The sequence below is a fragment of the Aythya ferina genome, assembly GCF_964211825.1.
Source record: "Aythya ferina genome assembly, chromosome: 2".
Lineage (NCBI taxonomy): Eukaryota > Metazoa > Chordata > Aves > Anseriformes > Anatidae > Aythya > Aythya ferina.
This window is the reverse complement of record NC_140297.1, coordinates 98,552,316-98,566,171: the sequence shown is the minus strand read 5'-3', so window position 1 is coordinate 98,566,171 and position 13,856 is coordinate 98,552,316. Positions and strand designations below refer to the sequence as shown.

Here is a 13,856-nt window from a genome sequence, read left to right as displayed (position 1 = left end):
TCAATATATATTAATCATGCCAGTTGCAAAAAGTGGTGAACATTTGTTCTCTCTTCTCTGTTCTCTATTTTTTATCATTGTGTAGTTTTAGGTTTTACTTTATTTTTTGTATTAACTTAACTTTCCTTAACAATTAACTTTTTTTCCTTAACTACTAACTTAACATTCCTTTTCTCGTATGAGTCATATTTTTATTTAAAAAATCCAGATCACAGTTCTACCGAACTAGTTATTTATATGTCTGACATATTTATATGATATTTGAAGTATACTTTTACATGTAGTAGTAGTAGTAGTAAACCAAACACATATAATTGCATCTATCCCTAAATCTTGCTGAAGTGGTTGCCAGCTCTAATACTATGATATACCTCTGCAAGTGAGAGAAACTATTGGTTTATCCAAATGTAATAGACCAGTCTAAATCAAATAAATCTTCCACAGAGACATCAAACAGATGTCACTGGAACATCTTATTTTGCAAGCATTATCAACTCATTAGGAGCTCTGAGACATTCTGTTCCATTAAACTAGGAACAGGCAGGCTGGAGTAGGTGTCTAAAGCATTATGTAGCTCCACGTGTCTGTTTGCTGTGCTTAATCCTCACTACCTCTAACAATGTTTTCAGTGAAGTTAATTGTGTTATAAGGTTTTACCTCTAAGAGCTATGTGACTGCAGTCAACCAAGTTGAGCCTTGGTTAAATCACTGAGAACAGCTATCTGCTACATTCTTAAAGCTTATTTTGGTAAATCTGTCTTCAGAGTTTCTTCTTTTGTTGTTGTTTTGTATCCTAATCTCTTATTGTTTGTCAACCTCTACTTTTATTGATGTTAAAGACAGTATTATCCTATTTTGAGTAGGAGAAAAGTGCAAGAAAATGATGGTGTAACTAATACATATAACTAATGGAAGACATTCCATTAGTTATATGTGACAGATCTCTCACAGTTACCTGGTGCAGGCCAGTACATCCTCACTCCTGGCAGGTCTTAAACATTTTGGATGCTTCGAATTTATTTATTTTTTCCATACAAGCTCAGCCCATAGCACATCCTAAATACTGCATTTAATACACTTTGCTGTTTTTACTGGAGCAGTACTCCTGAAACCCAGAAATGGGTTTCCAGAATCCTTGATGCTGTACTTTCAGAGGAGAAAGAAAAAAAAAAAAAAAGAGAGAGAGAGAGAGAAAAGAAAAACAGCACATGTTCTTCAAAACTCTTCCTAAACCAGTGCCAGTGTTCAGAAACCTACAGTAAGAAACAATAGAAAGTATTAGCAGCACAACTTTAACTTCATACTTCAGACACTCATTTTATGTTTTCAACAAATACAAAGTTATTTATTGTTCATTTATTTATTTAACATTAAATATTGAAGTGTGTATGGTAATTCTATTTATTAATATTAATTATACACACTAAATTATATTATGTGTATTAATTATATTTATTAATATTTATTAATGTTGAATATTAAATATTTGTTTGTTTTAAGTTAAAAGTTTGCATTTATGATCTCAGAAGCTAAGTGGCAGTCCAAGACTAAACATGTGTCTTGGAGACAAATACTTCAAAGGGTGATAAAGAGAAGCTTCAAATAGAGATAATAATGCGAGTTAGAATTCTGATACATAAACGTGTTACTACTCCAGTAAACTTAGAACAAAGTATGTCCTTTTCGCAGAGTTGCATTACTAAGTGTACAGTGTTTCTTTCAGCATGCCACAATATTTTTTTGGAAAAAAAAAATGTTTTTTAATGTGAGATTAGTGACTTTAAGAGTCAGATACCCAGGGAATACTCAAAACATTCCACATGCAGCTGAAGCATGAAATGATGACTTGGAGGAATATTCTGCCTCTTTCCGCAATCTATATAAATTAATCTTAATACAGTAAGTTCTCCATGATCCAGAGAAAATCCTACCCTATATCCTAATCCTATCCAGATCCTATTTTGATCTTTATAGTTCTTTTCATTTAGTGAGTAGAGGTAGGAAATGTAGGATCTCCCTGGCACATGTTTATTTGCAAGCTCTTCAAAATAATATCTTTATCCCCTGGTCTGTATTGATTTGGTCTGGGTGGAAGGGAGAATGTTTGAAGAATAAAGTATCTTTGCATTAAAAGTATCAGCTTACTGTGGAAAAAAAAATAAAATTCTAAAAAAGAGTTTTCTAAGAATTCTGAGGCCCCAAAGTATTATTTCCTGAGCTTGTGTATGAAACTTTTAGACAGTTAAACAGCTCCTTTCCTTCTTCAATCTAATGGACACATACCTTTTGATTTCCCAGATAGATGACGGTGAATTTAATCATAACTCACCCCTCCTTTCCTCTGCCAAATGAAGACACTCAAGAGTTCCTGTGACCCTAACTGAAGTGGCTCTAAAGTCAAAGAAGACAGTTTAAAAAATTACCTAGTAATCAAGGAAAACAAATATTAGAACACCACTCACAGTGTTGGGGTCAGATATGTTTCAAAATGCCACTACATTTATCTAGATCAGATGTCTTCAGTTAACTGGAGTAGAACTAATAACCTAAAAGATGAAAAAGTGCTACATTATGAGCATGAATAAAAACTGATGCTTAGCTTTTTGCATGGCTTTTTTCAGATACAACTAGAGGAAATTGTCACACAGGAAAGTCTTAAAAGGCTCTAGGAGAAAATTGAGCAATGTCTTGTGCTAAAGACATCAACAGTTGACATAAAACATTCATCAGGCTGCTATCTGTGAGCTCATCATTTTGATTAAAATGCCAGAGTCACATCCTTAAAGGATTCAGCAGAAATTTCTGCTCTTACTCCTGCTACTAGACCTTAGTCTGGGCAGGTTTGAGCTTCTCTGGATCAATTTGGGGTAAGCTGAAATCTTAATATCACCTTCTGTGCACAGGCCCATCGAGTCCTCTCTCTGCCTAGGGCAGTGGGCTTCAACACCCACTGATGGCCAGACAGTGCCCTGGGTCTGGACCAGGAGGTCTCCATCCATGTGCTGTGCTCAGCCAGGCCCACAGCCAGGCAGGACTGAGCTGAAGGGACATGGAACCCACTGCCACCTTGCTGGGGCAGGGGCTGACAGCCCTGTGGCTGACATGGGGACCTGGGCCATGCGGGAGACCCAGGGACTGGGCAGGAACAGTGACTTTGGGTCCCGAGATAAATAATTTGAATTTTTATTCATAAACTCATCAACACTTTAACCATAAAATGGAGCCGGTAATTAACTTGTACTAGTGATACAGAGCTGACTGAACAACCCTGTAGGAATTTAATATAATCATTGTGCAGTTGTGAAAGAGCAGATAATTCCTGTGTCTACAAAACTAGATATTACAAATATTTATTCCATATGAAATTTTCACATATTCATTGTGTATTAGGAGCTGAGAGATGATTTTGGTGAAGTTGAACATATAAGACAATACTGTATGCTCATAACTACAAAGTATAATGAACAAATAAAATATGCTTTATTGTACAAGGTAGCAAATATTTCCTGTGTACCTCATAAATCTGAGGATACTGTAAAAAGATGCCTGTGTTGTTGTTTTTTGTTTGTTTGTTTGTTTGTTTGTTTGTTTGTTTTCAAAATATATCAGGATATATCATTATCCATCAGATTAGCTTACGGGCTTCTGAGGAAAGTATTTGCCTAATGTTCTTTGCAATGTTCTTGTTTGTGTCCTAGAAGTAGCACAGGGAAAAAAAAAAAAAAAGGAAAAAAAAAATTGAAAGAAAAAAGTTAAATAAGGTTTATATGAGACGATTAGGGATTATTTAAATCTCATCAGTTTGGGTGAGAAATCACAAGTTTATTTTTCTATTTAGAGAGTTTATTTCTCTAGAGAGCCAACGGGCAGCTACATGTCCAATTTTTCTAGTATAGCACGGATAATAAACATTTGTTTTTTCATAATGTCTGTCATAATTTATCTGTGATGATGACTTTCATGTGATGTGAAAACACATTTTTCTGATGGTATTTTTTAGCAACACTGGTTAGAATTTCTATCGCTCTGCATATGGATTTTATCTCATGCATTTTGGTTCCAACTGAAATGGCGGACTTGGAACATTGCTCATTACTGTAAACATAAAATAAATATAAACAAGGCCAGCTGATGACAAAATCTGGTGTTAGGCTCATCATCCAAGATCTGAAAGTCTACAGCCTCATGATACAAATTGCTGATAAGAATTCATTTTCCTGGTTTTGTTTCAGAAAAATTCGACAGGATAACTTCTTATTATCAAACTTTATGTTGAATAAAGTCCTGCAAATAGTGTAAAAGCTGACATAAACTGACATAAACTCCACATTGTGTACTCTAGCATTTCAGTGGAAATTCAGTCATATGTTTGCATCTAATAGGGATCAGACTTGTATTGCTAAGTGATTGAATGTTGCCCAGAGGTAAATATTAACAATCAAGAAACAAGAGAGTATGGTGATAAGAGTCATAAGATAGAAATTTTACCTCTTCAAAACAGAAAAGCTCACAGCAAAAAAGACCTTCAGAAGTTCTACTTACAGCATTGGCAAATTAAGACAAGATCTAATAAAAAACCTTCTGTTATGTAAAACACTGGCTAAAGCTTCTATGTCTTGCACAGCAACCAAACATCTGTGTTGAATCTTTGTCCTTCTGGCTGACAACACAATTCACACACGCACACACATACACACACACACAAAAAAAAAAAAAAAAAAAAAGAGTCCAAACAATGCAAGAGTCAAATCTTCTCTAAATTAGGGCTTGCTTTTGCTCTAAGTTTTATATTTGCTTACATTTACACTTTGCTTTCTAGTGACTCCAAAGGCTCTGTGGGTAAATATATGAAAGGACAAAATGGTGGATCCTCATTTACATAGACTACTCTGTAATTTTTTTGCATTGATTGTTTACATGCCTCTATCAAGCAGTTACAGAGAGATTACCTTGACAAACAACTCAAGAGAAAAAATAATAATAAAAAAAGCACTACGGAACTAATTTTAAAACAAAATAATAATAAATTCTGATTAGACAAGTCAGGTTTTGAAGTTTATTTATTGAAAAATCTGAGTAGGCTGTTCATTCCCAAGCTGTTGTTGTTGTAACACTGATATTTGAAACTCTGTTTGCTTTGATAGAGCTTCTTTTTCTTCCCCATTTTTCTTGCCAGGATGCTATTAGAACCAAGCATTCTTAATTATTATATTGTGTGATAGTGGGAGGTCTTTGGAAATAAATGAGCATCTTTGTTTACTAATAGACTGTTAATATCAGTCTACAGTTATTAATAGACAGGAGTGTTCCAGCATTTTAAACAACACTAAAGTTGTGCATTTCATATTAGATGAAGCACATGGTATTGTTTTGATTGAATATAATATTTGCTTCTCTGAAGAGTTAGAAAAGTTAATGATAATTATAGATAGGTAAATTTTAAGTCTGGAGAAAAATTATCTTTTTTTTTTTTTTTTTGACATTTCATTTATGACAACAGTCATAAGCATGAGACATAAAGTCTTTCATTCATTCAGTAACACCTCAGGTCAGGTTTCTCAAAGAAAAGTCAGAATAGGAGAAGAGCAGAAAGCTTATGTGTTAGACCTGATGGGTGTAGTTACTCTCGTTGTTTATGTGAGGTGATTGCAGCTGTATGTTGCTCATTTAAACTAGGTTTGCATCCACATATTGTTTTGCTGAGGTCAATAACTTTGTATTTGAGTAAAATCGATCTTCAAGAAAGGGCATCCAATCCTGATCTGAAGAAATCAAATCAGAAGACCAACCTTTGTCTGAAGAAATAAAAAATGTATACCAGCCAACTCTTCCTTTTCAGTCTACGTATTCCTAGTCCAATTGTTTAGCTGCATCTTCCATCTCTTGACTTCTTTTTTTTGCCTTTCTCTGCCAGCTGAAGAACTACTATGAAAACAACAGCGATTCCCACTCTGAAGCAAGAACGACAAGTCTTTTGGCTGTGATCAAGGGATCTTGAAATCTCAGACAAATTGTAGGTAAAAGTAACTGCTGCTCTTTAGAAAATTGGTTTAGAAAATTTAAAATAGAAACACATTCTATATCAGATTCTACCTCAAATATATGTAGTGATAATGAGACTCACAACTGCTGTAAGTCTTCCTATTATCATTGATGTTGAGAACATCTCTCCACCTTAGACCTCTTGTAAATCTTCTCTGGGGATTGTTTGTTTGAACAAAGACAAAGAGAACCTAGGAAAGAAAAAAAAAAAAAAAAAAAAAAAAAAAAAAGTAAATAACCTTTACAAGGAAAAGATATAAACTAGAAAAAGAGGATATACTGCAGAGAAAGTGGCTTGTACTACCTATAAAAATCAAACCTTTTTTTCAAGAGCCCTGTCTCAGATCTCTTCTTTTTCTGAATTGCAAGTGTTGGCAACTGCAGAAGAGTGGTAAGTGAATACATAGATATACCAACAGCACAAGAGAATAAAAAATGAGCCTTTCAGAGAGGAACAGATGGATTTACAGACACACCAAAAAAAATGGTAGATGTGAGTTTGTGATCACTAATACATGACAGAGCAAGAGAATTTATTTTTTTTTTACAACTTGCTATAGACATGTATGAATTTCATTTTAGTATTTGCCAGCCAGATTCCACTCTCATTCAGTCAAACTGTAACATGAGTTTCATGGCTGCCTGTCAAGGTTTTGGCTGGGACAGAGTTAATTTTCTTTGCAGAGGTTTCTATGATGCTATGTTTCAGATTTTTGATGGTAACACACTGCTCTTTTAGTCACTGCAGAGCAGTGCTTACACAAAACCAAGGTCTTTCCTTCTCCCCACGCTGTTCAGGCAGCGAGGAGGCTGGGGTTCCCCAGGAGCTGGGAGGGGACACAGCCAGGACAGCTGGCCCCACCTGGCCAAAGGGATGTCCCACACCATGTGGCAGCAATAACAGATGAGGGAAAGAAAGAAAAAGAGGGGGGACACATTAGGGGTGATGACATTTGTCTTCAAGAAACCATTACGTGTGATGAGTACTGCTTTCCTGGAATGGCTAAACACCTGCCTGCTGATGAGAAGTAGAGAATGAATTCCTGCCTTGCTTGTGAATGCAGTTTTTTCTTTACCTAGTAAGCTGTCTTTATCTCAGCCCATGAGTTCTTGCTCTTTTACCTTTCTGATTCTCTTCCCCTCCCACCCCCACCCCCCCATCTCACCTGAGGAGGGCTGAGGAGGGTGAGTGAACAGCTGTGTGATGCTGAGCTGCCTGCTGGGCTTAAACCACAACACTTTAAGCTGACATAACCTTCATGAGCTTTGGCATGTAGCTACATGAATGCCATTTGTGCCAGTAGAAATGTGGGGTACCACTAGAAAGAACGAATGCTTGAAGAGAGGAGACAGGGACTGGCTTCTTTGTCAGCAGAACCTGCTTTATGTCTTTCCAAAGTGGTTGTGAAATTACAGGTTTTTTTAGATTTCAGAGATGTCTTAGAACAGTTCAGTAGAAAGGGCAATGGTTAACATTAAATCTTCCTAGCTCCTGACTTTTTTTTTTACCTTCCTTGTCTAAACTAGATATAAAATATCTCTCTTTTATTCATCCTAAGGGATTACTTTGCTTCTATCCCAAACCCATAAACTTCTGAAATAAAACAGCCCATCTCATTCCCATTTAACTCAAGTCCCGTGCTACCTCAATTCTCTGTTCTCTGTGCTGCAGGAAGAGCAATTTCCATCCATTTCCAATCCATTTCTATCTAGGCAATTCAGTGCCTTCTGCTATACTCAGAGCAAGGGTTCCTTAGCATTCAGCAACAGCGTCTCTAGCCTGTTTTTGCATGTATCTGTCTGCAAAAAGATGTAAGGGTCTAACACAACCTTTTTTCTTAAATGAGGGCAAGCTGTCAGTACATCAATGATCATGGTCTATGGTTTGGTTTGTCAGGTTACTCTGACTGTAAATAATCATATGATTAATCACATATGATTATATGTGGCTCCTAGATCAGATGAGGAAAAAGTACTGGCATCAAGTATACTGCATATGCAATAACTACTATGTTGTTTATTTTGTTGTGTCTTTGAAGTTAATCACAGCGGAGGGGGTAATATAATAAAAAAAATACCATGCAGGTATTTTTTTTCTGATAATGGAAATGTTGTATTTTTCTATTGTTGTTTATTCTGTTGGAAAAGGCCTTATTTTCCTCTTCTTTCTGTCTGCTCTTTATTTAGGCTTCGAGCAACAAAGTAACATAGCTATTGAAATAATTGACTAATGGAAGCTTTAACTTTGACAAACATGGACAAAAACACACAATACTTTTACTGTCATCCTCAAAGGCACAAGTTAGAAACATCAAAAACACTAAAACTGTGTGCAAGTGTGAAGACGGAGTACACTTTGTAGATCAAGCCACAAAGAAGAGACGTGCTATGGATAGCCAAGAGGTACTCCAGTGAGAACTTATCTTCTGCAAAGTCTGCTCTTAAAATGCACCAGAAGTGTTTAGCTGCATTTTCACTCTGCATGGAAAGTTCACTAACATAGTTTTCTGTTAATCCCAAATCCACCTTTTGTCACAATCCGGATTATAAATCCAAACAAAAATGTAAGCACAATGTATGTACTAAGTAGTCTCCTAATTTCACACGAGATTTCTAGAGATGTCAGTCACATAGTACAATATAAAAACAACAACAACAAAAACCCAAACACCCCCACCACCAACATACAAATACCACTGTATTTAACTTTACCTACTGTATTTGAAACACCACCAGGACATTCCAGTCCTCTGTCTCTTGTCTGTCACAGTCTTCATTCTGAGAAATATGCATACAGTGAAACAGAAAAATATTTATTTCATTTACACTGGAATTTATTTTAAATTGTGTTTTCACAGCTCATGAAAAGGTAAAATTGAAATGTCAGTTTACTAAGCTTTAAGAGTTTTACAATTAAGCTGAAAAAAGCTGAATTTCTTGCTAATGTTTAAGGTATTTCTTAGCAATAAATTAACTAATGCTAAAGTTTTAATAAGAGTCTAGCTGCTGAAATGGCGTCTGTCACTGTTTAGATTATTGAAACCAAACTGCATCAAAGTTCTAAAGTATAGGACTAGAGGTATAAATTCCTAATGCAGTTTATTAATTGCTTCAGTGTAACCTGATTTTAACCAGATTAAAACACATACTATTGATAATTTATATTTTTCTGGTTTGTGCCATAGCAATAGTTTTACATGACAACTGAAGAAATTTTAAATATTAATATGCACTTTAATGGCTCCAATTTTCATCAAAATTGAACATTCATATAAATATATACAGAAATGGTAGCAAATCAAAGCATTTTTTCATTTTTTAATCTTTAAAGTTTTTTTTTTTTATTATTATTATTTATTTTCTATTCCTATATTTAAGCAACTAACAGTTTAACAGAAATTTAACATCACCTTCAGGTTGCTCAAGTAGTAATTTAAAAGTACAGACTTTTTAGGGATTTATGTGTAGAAATATAAAATTGTATCAGAGTAATTATTTAAACTGAGTTGGGCCCTTTGTAGATTTAAATAATTGCCTCCTGAAGTTCATCTTTTGTGTACTCCATTGGTTTGACATCCTGCTTTGCCACGAGCAAGCTTACAATCTTTTCTGTTTTTTACTTTCTCTTTCTATCTGGATCTATCTCCCTCTTTCCCTTTCCCTACCTCCTTCTCATGCTCTTTTGCTTGTTTGTCTGTTTACATAATCTTGAAGGTGCTTTGTGTTTTTTTTGGTTATCCAATGATGTAGTGTTGGTGTCTGAAAGATGTTCCTCTAGCTGTCTATTTTGTAGTATTTTGTTGTTGTTGTTTCTTTTAAATTCTCATGTTTTAATTCATTATATTAAGCTTCAAGTGTCTTAGAGCATATTAGATATGTGCTAAGTGAATAGGCATGTAAATTGATGCGTTTTATACACACAGAGATACATAATAAATATATTTCTTTCTATTTATCTAAAATCATTGAAGACATACTAAATTAGATTATTAAGTATTCAGGGATGGCTGAAGTGCCACAGTAGCTGTGGAAGAAGTGCAAGAAGCATAGGGATCCTCAAAGTAGTTAACAAACACTCAAGGCCAGTACCTTGTAATGATCAAGATTTACCTTTATTTGGGTTTCTAAAGAGCTGAGAATAAATAAATTACATAAATGTATTCAGGAGCACAAATCCTCTAGAGTAAATGTCAGTGCCATTGTAAACCACAGGTTCCTTAAAATTAACAGCTAGTACAAGACAGCATGTTTCTGACTCCTGGAAGACAAGTCGATTGCTTCTTGACAATACATTTGGGGGAGGGAAGTGAGCCCTTGAATGTCACTAGGGGAGGCAAAGATTGGGAAGGAAGAACTGAGAAAAGTCACACATGAAGCAGAAGAGATCTTCAGTGTGTTCTGAGATTGTGACAGATGTGCTTATGAGAAGCTTGGCTGTGAAAGATATAGATGTCATTGCTATTTCACCAGTATGAGACAATAAAATGATATTAACTTACAAGTAACTGCATTTCTTATCTAACAGGACAACATAATCTTGCCTAGTTGCATTCATAATTGCATACGTAAAGGCAGTAATTTTAACTGGCTCCTGTGGAATGCAATCAAACATAAAACTGAAGTTTAATCTTGTAAATTTACTGACTTAAGCCCCTGCTCATAAAGCATTTAGTAGGAGTTAAGTGTGTGTGTGTTGTTGCGTACTGACAGACTTAGAGCTATATAAAAATACATTCAGAGCATGTCTTCATTATCTCTTGCAAAGCTCAGAATAAGATCAGAATGAATTTGAAATGAGATACTTCTAGAAAGAGGAGTCAGCACAGCCATATGGACTGCTTAAATGGCTTGGCTAAGGCTGAAGACTGCTATGCTATGTAAGCATATAATTGTTTTAGCAAAGTTGAAAATCTAAAATAGTGCTTTATTTTATAGTATAGATATGAAAGATATCTATAGATACAGACATGTACTTTTCATTGTCAATGCAGTGAGCACTGAACTTTCTAGTAGTAATGGATGTTTCCATGAATTCTGTAGGGCTAGACAGAACAGTGAAGACCTAGTAATAGCAGTTAGCAAGTCCAATGCTTCCTGAAAATGGGAAAGATCCTTCTGAAGTAGTAAGCATTGCCTGCTGGTTTGAACATGCACATAGATTTAAAGATCTAGAGTATCTGAATAGCAGCAAAGAAGTATTATTGTCCAGAGATAAACTGGGATCTGTCAATATCCTGCTTTCCTAGAAAACAGTGTTATAAGACAGATCTGAAGATATATGTTGCCCTTATGATAGCAGAGGAGGCAGAAAAGATACTGAGTTTATCATCTTGTCTGACATCAATGATAAAGAAAATCTAGAAAATAAAAGGAGGAAGAAACATACACAATGTCATTTCTTTCATATTTCACAGCTAAGTGAAAAAATAGGTTTTAGAAAGGCAAGTACTTAGATTTTAGCTAGTGATTAGAGAAGGTAAAAATGTGGGCAGCGACAAAGTTTGTGTGTGAAGAATCTGATATTCTAAAAATTAACACTTAAATTCTTGATTATAGATTTTTTCCCTATGGTATACTGTGGAAAACAACCTGAATTACTAATAACTGTGGGAACTAGGGCAAAGCATACAAATTTCGTGAGTCCTACCTGACTATCTATAAGCTTCCTAACTAGGCAAAGCAATTGTCAAACTGTTGCCTGAAGATGAAGCGTTTGCTTAGATACGTCCTGACCAGTGCAAATGATCTGGCTTTGGAGAGCTTTTTGCCTTGTGGGCTGCCCTAACAGATGGCCCAGCAGAACCAGCAGCTAATGTGAGGCTGGAAGACTGACTGTACTTAGCGAGACCAACTTTAATTTAGTACCTTATTTTTGACAATGGCCAAAGGTGAATGCTTAATAAATAATATAAATATCAGGATAGATTATACGGTAATTCCTTCAGACAGGCTCCCCTCCTCACCCAGTTTTCAGCTCGGGGACTTGAGAGTTAGAGGTGTTTTCTGTGACTTTGTTATATGTAATTAATTTTCTTAAATGTGTTTGTCCAGAACTGCAGCAAAAACTGCCAAATCTTCAATTCAATCTTTGGCCCTCTAGAGATGTTTAAATTGCAGACTACCAGAAACAGAGATGGTCAAACAGATGCATTATCCTCTTACTCACCAAAGCACTAAGGAAAGCACAAACCTCAGCAGAATCATTGAATGGTTTGGTTTGGAAGGGACCTTAAAGATCATCTAATTCCAACCTGTGCACCTTTAGGTTCCTTAGCTGGTCTCAGATCTGATCTTCTCCTATAGTGAGTGGTTTGTCATTCTTCCAGTCCCTACAATTCCCTTCTGGGGCCCAGGCTATGTGCCTAGAACTTTTGCTGGTGAAGACTGAGGGAAAAAAGTCATTGAGTACCTCAGCCTCCTCCATATCCTGAGTGACCAGGTTTTGCATTTCCTCCCAGAGAGGGCCCATGGTTTCCCTAGACTTTCTTTTATCACTGACATACTTACAGAAGCCTTTCTTGTTGCCCTTGGTGTCCCTGGCCAAATTTAATTCTATCAGGGCTTTGGCTTCCCTAACCCAATCCCTGGCTGCTCAGACAATGTCCCAGGCTATCTGTCCTTGCTCCCACCCTCTGTAGGCCTCCTTTCTGTTTCAGTTTGACCAGGAGTTCCATGTTCATCCACACAGGCATCCTGGTGATTTTGCCCAACTTTCTCTTTGTTAGGATGCCTCGCTCCTGAGTTTGAAGGAGGTGATCCTTGAATATTAACCAGTTTTCTTGGGCCCCTCTTCCATCCAGGGCTTTGTCCCATGGGAAAAGGCAGGCCTATGCCCTGCTGTGCTATCCCTCCTCTTGAATTCCTCTTGTGGTATTGGGCACCACTGAAAGGAACCTGGCTCTGTCTTCTTTGCACCCTCCTTTCAGGGATTTATACACCTTGACCAGATCCCCCTCTTTTCTTTTCCAGGTTGAACAGTCCCAGTCAACCTTTCTTCATAGGAGAGATGTTCCAATCCCTTCATATTTCTGGCCATCCATTGGACTTTTTCCAGTATTTCCATGTCTTTCTTGTACAGCATGGCCCAAAACTAAAATGCAAAGATGCTCAAAAGGTGCAGGGGTAGTCCTGTATCACAGACCTTTTTTCATCTTTAAGTAATGTGGTACATGGCTGGGGTTGGAAAAATAAAGCAGAAGGCCTTTGGTTGAGTTTACCTTAAAGAGGCAATCCCAGAAGCTGTTGTCAGTGAGTCCTGAGCTGAGGAGTGTTGGTGGGAGAAAATCATTCTCTTGTTATTTCAGAGGTCTGTGGAACAGGAGCTGCTTGGAGGTGTTGTACTGTGCCAAAAGAAAGGACAGTGAGTGACCTTTGCTACAAAATACCATACAGAAAAGGCTATTTACAGTCCCTGGCATCTTCCCCCATGTCCCTGCCTTTTCTATACACTGCTGAGTAGTATAAAATGTTGCTTCGTTATGTAAAAAATTCAAGGTGTCATCTTGCTTATCTTTCTCATCTTGAAATTTCCCCCCCGCCCCCCAGCTCCCTCCTTTCCTGAGTCATTTGCCCTTGCTTCTTCTGCCAGCTGCTCTGTGCTTCCCAAATAGCTCTTTGAAGTATTTTCTGTCCACTCCACCCCATCACTAAGTCACAGGGAGGTTTTTGACAGTTTTCTGCTAAAAGACTGGCTCAAGCGCAGTTCCAGATGAAGTAAGAAAAAGTACATTTATTAATTGTTCTGTTTCCATGGCACCAAAGACTTCAGGCTTTTTCTCTCTTGTTTTGACAAGCCATCTTTGTACTGAGAGACC

The 13,856-nt window shown here is 36.6% G+C and overlaps 1 long non-coding RNA gene across 1 annotated transcript; it reads right to left on the bottom strand.

The window, feature by feature from the left end:
• Positions 1–5,825: 5,825 nt before the first annotated feature.
• On the bottom strand, positions 5,826–13,383 carry LOC311432781. Its single transcript, XR_014690326.1, has 3 exons — positions 13,260–13,383; positions 8,759–8,820; positions 5,826–6,233 (listed from the first exon to the last, which is right to left on the bottom strand). It is a non-coding gene; the product is annotated as an uncharacterized lncRNA (long non-coding RNA).
• Between the last annotated feature and the right edge of the window lie 473 nt (positions 13,384–13,856).